At 42.9% G+C, this 5,500-nt stretch overlaps 1 non-coding gene across 1 annotated transcript; it reads left to right on the top strand.

The window, feature by feature from the left end:
* Positions 1-204: 204 nt before the first annotated feature.
* Positions 205-342, top strand: LOC111828076. The gene has a single exon (XR_002831852.1). It is a non-coding gene; the product is annotated as a small nucleolar RNA SNORA8 (small nucleolar RNA).
* The last annotated feature ends 5,158 nt before the right edge of the window (positions 343-5,500 follow it).

Raw genomic sequence — 5,500 nt, 5'->3', positions numbered from 1 at the left:
GGATGCCTCACAGCTAAGTTAAGTTAAAGGAAGAACCCTTTCCACCCTAGTTACAGCCTTGCCAATGGGATTATACTGCTCCAGGGTCTTTGGTTCTGAGACCATGCTAGACACATTCTAATAATGTTCTACATCTGTTTGCCCTTCTAAGTGCTCATCAACACTTCTATTGATGTATTTTCCATTTAAATATATTGTCACACATGCACTGCATGGTATCTGTATTCAGCAGTTTATTCTTGCTGGGTGTTCAAAGGACAGGGCAATATAAATTTAGTATCTGGCATCGTTGGTTTTCTTGGCTTTGTGTATGTTAAACCTGGTATTTTTATTGACATTATTTTAAAAAACAATAAAATAAAATAAAAATAAATATATTACCACCCATCTTTTTCATGCTATGTAATGTCCGTCAGGTCTTGTCTACAGCTACTGATCTTTTGACTAAAGGAAACTCCTGAGTTACAAGTATAGACATTATTGTTTAAGCTGATGACTTCAGAAAGGGCCTACTTTATGTTCATTTATCAGCGGTTCTCAACCTGTGGGTCGCGACCCCTTTGGCGGTCGAACGACCCTTTCACAGGGGTCGCCTAAGACCATCAGAAAACACATATATAATTACATATTGTTTTGTGATTAATCACTATGCTTTAATTATGTTCAATTTGTAACAATGAAATTGGGGGTCACCACAACATGAGGAACTGTATTAAAAGGTCGCGGCATTAGGAAGGTTGAGAACCACTGACTTAGTTGATTCAGTTAGATTAGCTGAAACCTGGAGAATCTCACTGTTTCTCTGACGCATTATCCTCCAGTACTTTTACCGATGAGTCCAGTATTTTCAAGGTATCTCTCCGACATTGTCAGGGAGATGAGGGAGATGGCAATGGCTCCCTGAAGGCATCAGCACTTGAGAAGCGAACCAGTGAGTGACTGGACTCCCCAAAGGAAGTGATTCTATCAACTAACTTTGAGAACCTGGATGGGAACAAAGAAATAAGGCCTATTATGTACAATGAGCTGTCATTGTGTTGTCATTTCCTGAGCAACCTTCTTCTTATCTGCAGTGGCTCTGTTGCCAAATTTCATCTTGGAAGAGCATTACAAGGGGAAACCAATCCAAATCTTTATGTAGTATTTCCCAGTTAGTAAACACAGGATTTCCTGCATGCGAATGATTTCAACAAATTGCCTTCCAACACGGCCTAGTGACACTGTTCCGTCAGGCGCAGATAAGCTTGCTGATTGAAACCTCCTCCAGCTGAGCAGGGGGTTTTGCCGCGTGTGTAGCCAAGTTCACAAAGCTGCCCCTCCCCGCCCAGCCTGGGAGCCACAGAAATGAGTTTGCATGTCACACTGATTTCCACCTGGTCTTAGTATTTCATGTATTCCCATGTCCCCCCCAAGCAGAGTCTGGAAGTATGAATCACCCTTTTCTTCTGAGAGCTCAAGGGGGCAGCCTGGTGACTGTTAAAGAGGTAGGTAGGTGGTCAACAAAGGCTTCTGGGTCATTTATTTTAGAAATAATAAACTGGGGGATTCTGGAGGATGGATGCTGAGTTTTCAGGCGCTGGCATTTGTTTCTGGGAGGAAAGGCTCAACTTTCCAATTCACAGTCTCCAGAGGAAGGAAGTGTGTTTAGCAAAGGGACAGGACTCCCTTCCTCTCAGACATAATTCTGGTCACACCAGGATAATTTGTAAATCGGCACTAGAAACAGTTCCTCTCCCCATTTCCCATTCCTAATAAGGTGCTTGTGATGAACTAAGTGATGGAAACTCTCTCCCCAGACTCCAGTCTCTCTTTGTTTTAAAATCTTATGTGAGTGAGTTTCTTCCGGAAGCATGTGGTTGCATAATTCCCAGGACACACTGTTGGCCTGAAACTCATTTGTAGTTTAGTCAACGCGATGATGTACCCAAGAGTCATAGCGACTGCTCCGGTTTGCCAAAGGACAGAGGATGTACAGATTTGGATCGTGTATCAAAATTCTACAGAACTATGTTATCCCTGCCATTATGTGGAAGTCAGTACGGAAGAACCCTTTTCAGGAAAAGCCAGGGCAAACCTTCGTGGAGAGCATTTGTAAAGTTCTTCCTACGGTGTTGCCCCAGTTGCTGTCAAGCATAAACACAGGCTGTGTACCCGGACACAGGCCCTCCTAGTGTCTTGGTGTTTATGGAACACAAATCTGCAGTTTGGGTGAATTGCCACCGTTCAGCCTGTCCGTCCCCTGGGCTTGGTAGTTGAGAAGAATATCTAGCTGTTCACCATGTCTCCAAGCTTTCATGAATTTATGAAAATGACCTCATTAAAATAGGATTGTATAAATTTCCATTGTTAACATTTGAGAGGAAATTTCCTTTTAGAATAATAACTGCCATTATTAAGGCCAGACACTGTAATAAGCAATTCCCATAAAACAACCCAGTAAAAGTCCAATGACGCATATTTTACAGGTGAGGAAACTGAGGCTCAGGAAAATTAAAAAATTTACTGAAGGTCACACAAAATTCAACCGGAACCTGACGGAAGGGTGTGAGCCCTTAACAAATATTTAATTAAAAAGGAAATTGCAGCCCTAGCCAGATTGGCTCAATAGATAGAGTGTCAGCCTGTGGACTGAAGGGTCCCAGGTTCGCTTACAGCCAAGGGCACATCCCTCCGTTGCAGGCTCCTCCCCGGCCCCGGCCCTGGTTGGGGTGCATGCAGAGGCAACAAATTGATGTGTTTCTCTCACATCAATGTTTCTCTCTGTCCTTCCCTCTCTCTTCAACTCTCTCTAAAATATCAATGGAAAAACATCCTCGGATGAGGATTTGAAAAAAGGAAGAAAGAAAAAAAATTGCAAAAGACACTGCCATTATTATCTGATTTTTTAACTTTCTTTTCTTTTATGTTGATGCTAATCTTTGAGATTGAAACTCCAGTGTAGAACAGAGCCTGTGGCTCTCTGGGGCCATTTTGTTTGCTGTTGCAAGTGGGAATTCTCTAATATGGAACAGTAGTCACAGAATCAGGGGGCTGGAGGGGACCTGGAAGGACTGCAGTGGGCACATGTTTGAGCTTCCTACCATCGACTCCCCCTTCTCCTGCTGACTACACTCCCCCACCAGAGGGTCAGTCAATGTTCCCACCCCCTAGTTCATGGGCATGTGGCCTGAGCAAGGCAATCGGAACTGAGGAACACAGTCTGGCTCCCGTGACAATCCCTGAAGGGACAGCACATCGTTCTTGCCACCCAGAACCCAGGAGCTTCCCTGGTTCCGGTCCTGTCTGAAGTTGAGTTCTTCAGCTTTCCCAGCGATTCTGAAAACTGGCCCATGTCAGATTCTGTGGGTGGGAACCGAAGAATCCTAACTGATACAAATGTCTCATCGGGTCTTCGGGGGCCTGAGGGCCAGACACGTAGGCACCAGTTCCCTGCTTCTGCTTTAGCCAAAGAGCTCTGTGGGTTATTAACAAGGGTTTGGTTATTAAAGTTTGAAACAGCACTAATCTAGTCTGAGCACCCTCAGTCCTTGGTAGCTCTAATGGTGACCAGCTAAGCTCAGCCCCTGGGGACTTTAGCTTTGGCTGTTGTATTCATTTATTTTGCAAATAAATTCAAATATGAGGAGAGGGTGGCACCTACGAGCCCCTTTAATCTCACCACTATTTGTACCCAAATAAGACAGATGTGGAAACAACCGCCATCCCAACTCACCTCCCGTTGACAACTTTTCAAACCTGGTTCCAAATCACATCTGAACTTTCCTTTAAACAACGTCTTATCATCACCAAAGTGTAAATGTACGATGGCACATTTGTTTGCGTACATTTTCAGCACTGGCAGTTTTTATTATTTTTCACTCCATACCTGTCAAAAGAAATCTGTTCAAGAATTTATTCTGAGAGTTACTGAACTTGAAATTTATAAAATGTTAAAGGACCATTCCGAATTCAAAACTAAATCTAAAGAAGCTGACCAGAACTTTTAAGCTACATTCCTGTTCCTCATGCTATCCCTCTCCAAAAAGGCAAGAATCCAAAGATCTTTCGGGGGGTGGGGGAGAGGGAGTAGAAACTCAAATTTGACTTGTAGCTTTTGGCATGAGAGTGAATGTAATCTTATATTTAACAGTGAATATCTATCCCTTTTCCTAAAAAACAAGTTCATCTTTTTTCTTTCTATCTTGTTAAATGAGCTAAACTAATGTGAAAAACGGAAGGGCATCTAAATAGTTACATCAGGGTTGGGTGGCTTTCCAAATTCTAGTCGGGAGGCTTATGGCATGGCGGTCAGAACAGATAGTCCGGATAGGAACCAATTGAATTCCAAAAGTTCAGATGGGAATTAGTTTTTAACTTGAAACATATTTTCCACTGGAAATCGTGTTTAAAATGATAGCTATGTCCTCAAGGTTAGCCTACAAAGGGCTTCCAGACTGTTCTAACAGTCCCAGTGTTCTTCAGTGGTTCTCAACCTTCTGGCCCTTTAAGTACAGTTCCTCATGTTGTGACCCAACCATAAAATTATTTTCATTGCTACTTCATAACTGTAATGTTGCTACTGTTATGAATAGTAATGTAAATATCTGATATGCAGGATGGTCTTAGGCGACCCCTGTGAAAGGGTTGTTCGACCGCCAAAGGGGTCTCGACCCACAGGTTGAGAACCGCTGTGTAGTTCTAAGTTGATACGGAAGAGAAAGGAACAATGTTAACATTTGAACCCCCTTTCTGTGGCCCTCAGCCCAGCTTCCGAGGGCCTTTTGCTTCCCGAGGTCTCCCTGGGTTCTCTCTCCAGCTGCTACCCTCAGGTCATCTGAGCACAATGACGAACCCCACATCATACATAGACATTCTCGAAGCGGGCCGAGGAATCTGCATTTTAGCCAAGTGCCCCGGGGATCCTTTGACACACTGAGGGTTGAGAGCCAAAATGCTTTGGTTTCTGGATGCCAATTCCACCTGCACCCCAGATCCAAGCTTCTGTTTGCTCAAGCTGGCTGATCTGAGCTCGAGTGGAGAGAAAGGCAGCGAACGAATGAGTTTGCTGAAGATTTGGGTCCTTGCTCTTTCCTCGGCCTGTGGAAACCTCTCACCTAAAGACACCTAAAGACAATCATTTTTAACAATTAGGCGTGTTTCTCTTCAGATACAGAGGAGTGTGTGTGTGTGTGTGTGTGTGTGTGTGTTTGGGGAGATTATAATAATATAGAGAGATTTTATTAATAAAATCGTACTCTTTAACAAACTTAATAAAATGTATTTTTCCACCTGTTAGGAATGTTGTGACAACAGAAATTTTAATAACTACCTAATACTTTAATTTTATGAATTTGACAAGTTCCCTGTTGAACATTTATTTATTACTTATTACAAACAAGGCTCTGATAAATATTTTGAATACAGCTTTGACAGAATCATGTTCCCCTGGTGGTTCATTTCTGGAGATAGAATTCATACTTCTCACTACAGATTGCCACAATGCCCTCTGGAAAGCAACGTA

Source organism: Myotis lucifugus, unplaced genomic scaffold (assembly GCF_000147115.1).
Source record: "Myotis lucifugus unplaced genomic scaffold, Myoluc2.0 scaffold_278, whole genome shotgun sequence".
Classification (NCBI taxonomy): Eukaryota; Metazoa; Chordata; class Mammalia; order Chiroptera; family Vespertilionidae; genus Myotis; species Myotis lucifugus.
This window is presented reverse-complemented; position numbering and strand designations above follow the sequence as displayed.